General features: G+C 42.6%; 1 non-coding gene across 1 annotated transcript; it reads left to right on the forward strand.

The window, feature by feature from the left end:
* Positions 1–9119: 9119 nt before the first annotated feature.
* Positions 9120–9248, forward strand: LOC138824909 (small nucleolar RNA SNORA40). The gene has a single exon (XR_011371224.1). It is a non-coding gene; the product is annotated as a small nucleolar RNA SNORA40 (small nucleolar RNA).
* The last annotated feature ends 1352 nt before the right edge of the window (positions 9249–10600 follow it).

Here is a 10600-nt window from a genome sequence, read left to right on the forward strand (position 1 = left end):
ATTGACCATAACTGCTCAGGCAGCCACCAGGGCTTGACCTCTTCTGGATTCTTCCTGCCTCCTCAACACATGGCAGACCCCCCTCCCCCATCCTCAAAACTGCTCTGGGGATCTGGGTGCGGTTGGCTCACGCCTGTAATCCTAGCTACTCGGGAGGCTGAGATCTGAGGGTCACGGTTCAAAACCAACCCCGGGTAGGAAAATCTGTGAGACTTTTATCTCCAATAAACCACCAGAAAACCACAAGTGGTGCTGTGGCTCAAGTGGTAGTGTCCAGGCACAGAGTTCAAGCCCCATGACTAACACAGACACACACACACACACACACACACACAAACACACACACACACACACACACACACACACACACACACACACACACACACACACACAGACAACCTGCTCCGGGGACACAGAAAACAGGCCAGGTTCTCTACCTCCTGGTCCACCATCCTTCTGCTGTACACAGCTGGTCCCCGTTCCCACCCCAAGCCTCCACACTTAACACTGGCCACCTCCTCCCAACTGTTCACTTCAGGTCACAGGTCACAAGCTTCCTGGGTCTGCTCCCCATCTCCCATACAGGAACATCCGGTCCCAGGGGGGAGGGAGGGTCTCTCCTTCACTTTTGTCACACGGTGTCACAGAGCTTGTCATAACCCCAAGATGGGTTAAGAAAATAAGCTTGATATACGGTAGATGCCGATGGAATTTCTCTTCTAATTTCTGCTCCTCTGCCACTTCATCCTTTTAGTGGATGGCATCTTGCTCTCCCTACAAGGGGCTGTTACCTTTGACATCTTAGCTCAAATGCTTCATATGGCTGAAGTCTGAAATCCCCAGAGGAGCAGCTAAAATCATTCACACCTTTCCCAGTGCAGCTACAAGTACATTTCCAAATATGTTTAGACATAGATATATGTGTGCATGTATAGCTATATTTACATATATTTAACAACATGTAAGTATACATTTACATGAGTAAATCCAAACAGATTTGCCCCTAACCCCTTGGTGTGACCTCAATGTTGGCACAATGTGAGCTGCCGGGGACAGGCCTGGCGCCAGTCAACTGATCCTCTGTTCTCAGCAGAGTCTGGGTCATGGGAGAATCTGTTCTACTGAACCAATGACAGGCCTGCCCCCACCACCTGGCCTACATGCTGGGGAGCTCACATTGCCACATTCTAGCCTGAGCCACACTGTCTCATCATCCTTGAAGGGCCTGGAAAAGATCCATCACAGGAGAACCATCTCTAACACACTCCAGAATGGGGCTCAAGATACAGAGATCTGGAGCCATGGCAGAGCAGATACAAAAACTACTGCTTTCCCCAGGTACTGGTGAAAAGAAACCCTGCTTTCCCTTGCTTACAAGAAGTCTTAGGGCTGGGAAGTTGGCTCAGTGGTAGAGCGCTTGCCTTGCATGCCTGAGGCCCTGGGTTTGATTCCTCAGCACCACATAAGCAAAAAAGAAAAAAAAAAACCCGGAAGTGGTGTTGTGGCTCAAGTGATAGAGCGCTAGCCTTGAGCTGAAGAGCTGAGGGACAGCACCCAGGCCCAGAGATCAGGCCCCACAACTGGACCCCCCCCAAAAAAAAGAAGTCCCAATGATTTCAGAAATATTCGATGTTGTGGCTAGTCTAAGAACTCTTAAGTACTAAGGGCCCTTTGAAGAGACTGCATGGTATTCCACCAAGAGGAACACAATGATTCAAATGACCAGGGTGTTTCGGCTGTCAGCAACATTTGTGTTTACCATATAGCCCTGCATCACTGGCTTCCTACCCAGCATCCCTGGGGTCAGCCAATTAGAGGCCTGGATGTCAGAAATGGGCTGACAGGCAAGCTGGCAGACCAGTAACATCTGCAGTAACATCAAGGAGGCCATGTGACCAAACCTAAAAATGTGTGCTGGAGTCTGTGCTTGGCAGCTGTGTGTGTGCTTGGGGCTCTGTGGGCCTCCTCCCACGGGCTGAGGATGCCTCTCTGCCATGTTGTCAGGAAGATGGAAATAGACTAGCTGTCCAGGCCACAGCTGTGAAGTAGTGCTTGCTGTGGCTTTCCTACCTCCCTTCCTAGAAGGCCAACCCCTCTCCTCTCTGCTGATTGAATGTGGTAGTCTCTGCGTGAGGAGTTGGAGACAAATATGCAGCATGAACAAATCAGTTTTCAGACCTGTCCCCCGCTGAGTCCTGTAGTACCCATGTTCCCCCTTCAGGTCCTGCATAGCCCTTTTGTCCCCAGCAAACTACAACCGTCAGACAACCAGAAGCAAGTCCGCAGACCAACACCTGCTCCACCCGACAGCCCATAAGAAATCCTGATATGGAAAACAGAAACTTACCTATTAGGTGATGAGTCATGTCAGAAAATGACAACCTGCACCATTTTCCCCTAAACCAACCACAGTTAGACCCTTGAGGGCCAGAGCTTTACCATTTCAGGTTCTGAGAACATCACAAAATAATGTTCATGGAGTGGGCTCTCAAAAAAATAGCTGAGTGATAAACCTTTCTAGGATTAAAGCACCTTACTAGAGCACACATTGAAGTATTCCATAAATATATTTTAGTTGGTTTATCTGGGGGTTTTGTTTGGGGGTTTTGTTGTTCTGGTCGTTTCGTTTTTCAATAGTCCCACTTTGTAATCCAGGCTGGCCTGAAACCTGCAGTCTTTCTGTCTCGGCCTCCCAAATGCTGGGGTTACAGGCATGTAACTGCTTGCCTGGCTTCTAAATCATTTACTTCTTGAGAGCTGAGTACAGTAAAATTTGAGAAGTCATCATCAAATGATGGGCAATTAGTAAAGGAACATAAAGCAATTTTTGAAATGAAGCCACGTTATTTGTTCTCCAAAAACAAATTGGGACTGCATAACGTATTTGGTTTTGGTTTTTTGTTTTTCAGAAATAGAGCTACCACACAAAGTACTGCATCCAGATTCACAAAGATACTCTGCAACACACGCAGCCCAGGGAAGCCACTGCAATCACTGAGTCCATTTTCCTTTATGAATGTCAGCGGGGAACAGCCAGGGAGGGTGCTCTGTCAGTCTTCTTACTCCTTTCCTATTTGTTGTCATTTGTTACTTAGTATGTTTATAATGGTAAGCTGCATATCATGCCATTGCTTTAAAAATTTCTTAACCCTTGTGGTAAGATGCTATCATGTTTCCAGAGCCTAAAACTATGTACTTATTGACATGACTCAGTTACGATCTGAGTTCTCCTGGAGGACTTGGCAAAGATGCCCCTCAAGACGCCTCTGCCCTGAGTGTTTCATGCAACAAATAGTTACTGCCACAGACAGTAACTTGGGAGATCATTAAGAATCAGTCACAGGTCACAGGTGGCTCACACCTACAATCCTAGCTACTCAGAAGGCTGAGATCTGAAGATTAAGGTTCAAAGCTAGCCTAGGGAAAAAAGCTGTGAGACTCTTACTTCCTATTAACCAGCAAAAAGCTGGAAGTGGAACTGTAGGGTCAAGTGGTAGAGAACCAGCCTTAAGCAAAAAAAAAAAAAGCCAAGCAAAAGAGCAAGGCCTTGAGTTAAAACTCCAGTATTGGCACAGAGAGAGAGAGAGAGAGAGAGAAAAAGAAAGAGAGAGAGAGAGAGAGGAGGGAGGAAGGGAGAGTAAGGGGGGGTAGAATCACTATTGTCCTTTTCAAACCTGTCAGACACTTCAAAATTATACTGAATCATCCTAAATTTGGCTAAGTTGTTATCATTCCTAAACTGCCCAAGGACCATGTCTTCTTACTGTATTGGACTTAAATAGTTAAGTATAATCTTGTCAATAAAATGTAGTACCATATTTTTCAGATTTTGCACAAGCATAGCTAATGATCCAAATAATTTCCTATTTTTCATTCTGAGAGGAAATCGTTAATAAACCCATATTCCTTGCAAGACTCAAAATTTAGCTATGAGAAGACACAAACCTCCCATAAAGGCAAGATATAAATTAGCAGTGAAGAAACAGCCTGATTATAATGTCCAGATGGAAATAAAGAACCGAATCATTCTTTGTCAAATCAAATCACATCTTAATAAGTTGCTGCATCATCTCTGTTGATTTAATTAAACTGGGAGATATCAGTAAATGATTATGACCTGCAAGAACATCTTCATTTCCTATGCCCATTAGCATCTGGCCTATGAGTCCTCTCCTTTTTATTTTGAAGGTGAATTTACCTCTAATTGGCTAACGTTCCCAAGCAGCCCATATTTAAAAAGAAAACTAGACCCCCAAATGGAAATAATCAGAATTAAGAAGCAGAAACCCTAGTGTTTGGTCAAGTCTTTTATCAAGGAGAGAACTGAAACACTTCTTTTAGAAGGCCAGCTGATATCTACAAGTTGTCATGGAAACAGGATGTATTCAAATCATATGAGGAATGACGTTCTTCATCTGACTAGGTGTTCATCTCTTCTAAGTGGGGAGAAATTGTCGTAGCTGAAATCCATTATATTCCTTTCAAATCTGCATTAACAACCATCATTTCCTTTCTTTTATATAGGAACACATATATACAGAGAGACTCTCTCATAAAACGGAGAATTAAAATTACTTGCGAAGGAAATGGTGTGTAAATAAAAGGACACAAAATGAAAATGAACTGCATAGTATAAATCCTCTGACGTGCAGGGAGGGGGTACGAGTGGGAATGGGGATGGCATAACACCTCGGTAGCATTCCCAACTAGTTCCCACAGAATGATCTGCGCCACCAGAGTTCTCTCCAAGTTGAGGCGACTCCCTAGCTGATGCGATGTTACCCACAACAATAGCCCACAGATCTGATTCTTTTCTCTTTCCTTCCTTCCTTCCTTCCTTCCTTCCTTCCTTCCTTCCTTCCTTTCCTCCCTCCCTTCTTCCCTTCCTCCTTCCTTCTTTCCTTCCTTTCTTATTCCTCCTTCCCTCCTTCCCCTCCCTCCCTCCTTCCTTCCTTCCCTTCTTTCTTTCCTTGCTCCTTCCCTTCCTTCCTTTCTTTCTTCCTCCCTTCTTCTCTCCTCCCCTCCCTCCCTTTCTTTTTTTTTTATATTTAAAATTTTATTTTATTTTATTTGAGAACATACTGTACAGAGGGGTTACAATTACATGGGCAGGATAATGCATACATTTCTTACCAAGCATTGCAGCCTCCTCCTTTGTTTACCCTTCACCTCCCTTCCCAGCCTCCCCCCTCCCCCCCACCCAATCATACCCCCCTCCCCCCCCCACACCGACATTGTAAAGCTGGTTTTGACATGACATTTTGTACTTCTCATTGTTGTAACAGGTCCACCTGAATCCTTAAACGACTTGTTTGTCCCCATCCCCTCCACATGTTATACTGACATCAAATATAGTGAGAGCGGGGGTTACACTGTCCTCCCTCCCTTTCTTTTCCTCTCTTTTTTTTTGAGACAAAGTCTTGCTATGCTGGTCTACCCCAGGCTAGTTTTGAACTATGCTCTACCTATGCCTTCCCTATGCTATGATTACAAACACGTGACACCACACCCCAAGTCCACAGATGCTTTTGGAGCTGCAGAAGAAAGTTAGAGCAGTGCTGAACAGGCACTTCTTTCATCACAAGGCTGCTGTATGCTGGTGATGGAACCCAGAGCCTTTGCACATGCAAAGGTACTCCGTCACTGTATCAGACCCTATCTCAGAACACAAGCTGGGTGTGATAGTACAAGCCAATTATCCCAGTTTCAAAAGGAGACAGAGGTAGATGGTCTGTAGTCCAAGGATAGAGAAAAGTGCAAGACGCAGCTGGGCGTAGGCGGCTCACACCTGCAATCCTAGCTAATCAGGAGGCTGAGGTCTGAGGACTGTGGTTCAAAACCAGCCTGGAGAAGAAAGTTTGTGAGACTCTTACCTCCAATTATCACCAAAAAACCGGAAGTGGAGCTGTGGCTCAAGTACTTAAGAGTGCTCATCTTGAGCAACACAAGAGACAGCACCCAGGCCCTGAGTTCAAGCCCCAGGACCAGCACAATAAATAAATAAATAAATACCACCCCCCAAACCCAAACTAAAAAACACTACAGCAAAACAGTCTGGTGGTGTGGCTCAAGTGCTACACTGTTTGCTGAGCAAGTGTAAGGCTGAGTTCAAACCTCAGCCGGGGATAGGTGGGGCTGGGAGGGAAGGGGAAGACCTACGGACAGAGTGACACTAATCAAGATGCGCTGTACTCAGAAACTGACTTACTGAGGTGAAACCCTCTACATAGCTACTGAAAAATAGAAAAAAAAATCGAAAAATATGATAGGAAATAAGAGCTACTGTTTTGTGAGCCCTTAATTATGCCCCACACTTGTTTATCTACACGTCAGCCTTTAAAAGTAGGTAAGCTTATTGATACTGGGACTGAAGATGGGTAAGTACCCATCATTTCACAGGAGGCCCCGAGGGCAGCCCTGGTCTGTCCAGTTTCATGCTTCTGCTCCTAACATTCCCCCAGTCTCTGGAAGGTGTGGTTGGTCCCTCTGACAGCATTTCTATCATTAAGCAATGATGTCAGCCTTGACTTAGGGAAAGGTTCTGGTAATAACTGCAATGAACCCAAACACCAAAACACATGAAAAAAATCAATCACCCAAGACAGAGCAAAACCAAATACACCATACCGAAAAGGAAAACAAATGTACACACACACACACACACACACACACACACACACACACACAGACACACACACACACACATACACACACACACACACACACACACACACATACACACACACACACACACACACACTACAAAGGAACAGAAGCAAGGACAGAAAGATTTTCTTTTTTTCCAGAGGAAATATTATAGATGAAGAGATACAGGATTATCTTTCTTTGACAGTTTAAAAAGAAAATAAACGCTAACATTCTAGCATTCTATACCTAGTAAAATTTCTTTTCAAAAACAACGAAAAAGAAACTAGCTACGAGAAAGAAAGAACATACCAGCTATTCTGAGTGCCCCTTGAGTACAGTGAAAAAATTTGAACATTACAGATAAGCCAAATAAAAGATGACATTAAAAAGGGGTAAAAAGGGGCAATCTTGTGATACAGTCACCTCTCAAGTGGTCCACAAAATGGCGACCAAGCTTTTGGAAACATTTTATATTCAAGTCAGAACATAAACTGTGTTAAACAAAAACTACAAAATAGCATGAGTTTCCTAACACATATGAACAACAGCACTAAGGTTGCATGTATGAACTAATGTAAGCCTTGGAAGTATGTGAAGAGACATATCACTTTGACATAGATTGCTATAGGCTAAAGATGAATGCTATAAACCCTCAGTAAAACACTAAAATAACAAAGAATTATAGCTAATAATCCAAGAAAAGAACTCAGAAGAAATCACAAGGAACAATCTAAAGGGAAGTACAAACACAGAGGAAAAGAAACAAAGGGCACATAAGACAAATAAAATCAAACAAGGAGAGTTACAGCTTATCACGTGAGATGTAAACAGGCTCCATAACCCACAGGATTGCTAGGGATTGTTAAACTGGATTAAAAAACAAGGCCCCCAAATACTGCTGCCTGCAATAAGCAATGCACTTTAAATAAGAGACAGACTTGAGTTAAAAGTAAATCCCAGAGTGTGTATTTGTTTTTCTCCATGTAATATGCAGAAACTTTGTAATGTGTGCCAAACCACATACTTGTACACATGCATGAACATAAATATACACACGCTGAAATCCCAGAAGTTGGTGTAAACAAAATTAGAAGTTACTATATCCTTGGTTTGATTTTATGACCATAGCCCACAATAATTTTTACAATTAAAAACTCAATGGAAAAAGGTATACCATTAAACGGCAAGCTGAAGAGTCTCTTAAGTAAATCTTAGAACAAAATATTGCAAGGAATGAAGATGCTAATTAGGAAGAAAAGAGTAGGTTCACCTAAAGGACATAGTAATCCTAAACATAACAGACTTCCAAAATACATAGAGCAAACACTGCTAGAAAAGGAGAAATATATAAAACCCTCATTATAGTCATAAATTTCAATACTCCTCTTGCAAAAACTGATAGAACACACAGAGAGAAAAATCAGTGGGCATACCAACACTATCAAACAACTTTGCCTGACTGATAGTCATAGAGTACTCTACCCAAGAACCAGACAATACATGTTTTTCTCATGTGTCCACTGAGTATACACTAACACAGAACATTCTGTCTCCATAGAACAAGTCTTGGGGTTCAAGGCATGTAAGTACATTCTGACACAATGGGATTAAATCAGAGCAGCCTACTTCTGTATAAGTTAGGGACAATAAATAAATAAGGAAATTAGAAAGAATTCTGAAATGAACAAACGTAAGAACACACATATCAACTTTATGGGATATTGCTTAATGAATTTTTAGAAGTCAATTCATAATTCCCATAATGAAATAAAGACATTAATCCAATGAACTCAGCTCCCAAATTGAGTGTGGTAACACACACTTGTAATCCCAGCTACTCTGAAGTCTGAGGCAGAAGAATCGCCAGTTTGTGAGACCTTGTGTCAAAACAAGAAAAATCTGAAGACCAAAGAATGTGTGTAGAGTGCCTGTCTAACAAATGCAAAGACTTGGGTTCACTCTTCAGTATAGAAAATTGAATGGGGAGGAAGTGAAAACAAAGATTATCATCTCAAATGAAGTAAAAGAAAAAGAAAACAGAAAAACAGCAGAGAAAAATCAATGAACTCAAACTAAGATTCTTTGAGACTAAGCCTTTTAGAGATTCTTAGAGAAGTAGATCCACACACAGACAACAGAGGTACAAACACGATTTAGTGAGCAATAATTTTTTTATATAGTGCTGTAACAAAGCCAGGCACAGATGGCTCATGCTTGTAATACTAGATATGAAGGAGGCTGAAATCTGAGAATTGTGGTTCGGAGCCAGCTGGGTGGGAAAGTCTGTGAGACACTTATTTCCAATTAACCAGCAAAAAGCCAAAAGTTGAAGTGTAGCTCAAGTGAAAAGTGCCAGCCTTGAGTGGAAAAAGACGAGGAATAGTGTCCAGGCCCTGAGTTCAAGCCCCAGTAAAGGCATCCAAAAGGGGCAAGGGCTTGAACTGGATATCCAAGTTTGAAAAACTACATATAACCCTTGTGTGAGTGCCTTTGCCTAATTTGTAAGAAAGCCTTACAGACAGTGCAAACAGGAAATCCTCTTTTGCAACCCAGAACTCCTTGTTGAGTATGAGTTTTTCATACATGGAAGAAGGAATATGAAAAAAGAAACCCCACATAATTTTCAATAGTATCACATACTATTTATAAAAATTAAGTATGGGACATAAAACTAAAGCATCTAAAATAATAAGACTGCTAGAAGAAAACATAGGAGAAAAATCTCTATGACTCCTGGTCAGACAAGAATTCTCCAAAAAGCATGATTTATCTAATAATCCAAATGGGTAGAGGTGTCAAAATTACAGTCTTTTGTTCTGCAAAATACATATTAAAAGAATAAAAAGGAGAAAATATATGCAAACCATCCATCTGGAAAAGAACTTGATTCTGTAGTGCATGCAGAATTCTCAAAAGTAAATAAGAAAATCTATTACCTATGGGGGGAAAAACAGGCTAAAAAAAATGAAGAGGTTGATTATAGCAAAGACTAGGACCTTTCCATTTCCCACCAAGCTCCTTCCTTTTCTTCCCCTCCCCCCTCCTTCTGATAGTACGGGGACTGGACTCACTACCTTCCAACCACCACTCGAACCACACCTCAGTCCTAGCCTCTGCCTCTTAAAGGTTTCCTTCCATCCCAATACATGAAAGCCGGGGGGACACAAACCTTATCCAAACCAAGGCAATAGACTAGTGAAGTCAAGAAGTAGATGCTAGATCCTTAAAGACATATCTTATAGGCCTCTGCTCTATAATACAGGGCACTTTAAAAGGGTGGGCCTCAAAAATCTGTACCGTAGGAAACCTCAGCCATTGCCCAATAGTGGTTGGATTGTTGAGTGAAGACAGAAGAGCAGAGGAGGAGAGGACACAGAACAGCAGCCTTGACATGTCAATTACACCTTAATGTCAGGCACACAGTGTGCCCTGAAGAACAGGTTTGACACTGGGGCCCTGCACGGAAAACTGAGCATCACAACAATAGCTAGCTCAGCCACTAGAGGGAGCTCCAAGAGCCACTAAGCGTAAAGGAAACTGGTGGTGGCTTTCTTCCATCACACAGAGCTGTGGCTCAACCACACATGAGAACGTTTATTACAGAAGCAACTACAATAGAGTTTAATGGTGATAAGAAGTTCATGTTGACTCCTGCTTGATTCTTTTTAATACTGAAGGTGTTCATTTTCAGGTGATTGAAACACTGCTGATGACAGCGTGGGTATTCTCCATTTTGGTCTAGAATTGTGAAACCCCTCAACTTGGCATCTTTCTATGGTGTTGATAGGGTTTCCCTCCGTTGTGTATTCATTCCTCAATACCACCCCTGTGTGCTTCCTTAAGAAGTCAAGACTTAATCCAGAAGTCACGCTGTGGCCCAAAGGGTAGAGTGCCAGCCTTGATTGAAAAAGCTAAGTGACAAAGTCCAGGCCCTAACCCCAGACTCCTCCCA

Source organism: Dipodomys merriami, unplaced genomic scaffold, assembly GCF_024711535.1.
Source record: "Dipodomys merriami isolate MVZ:Mamm:240054 unplaced genomic scaffold, mDipMer1.0.p SCAF_13, whole genome shotgun sequence".
NCBI classification, from domain to species: domain Eukaryota; kingdom Metazoa; phylum Chordata; class Mammalia; order Rodentia; family Heteromyidae; genus Dipodomys; species Dipodomys merriami.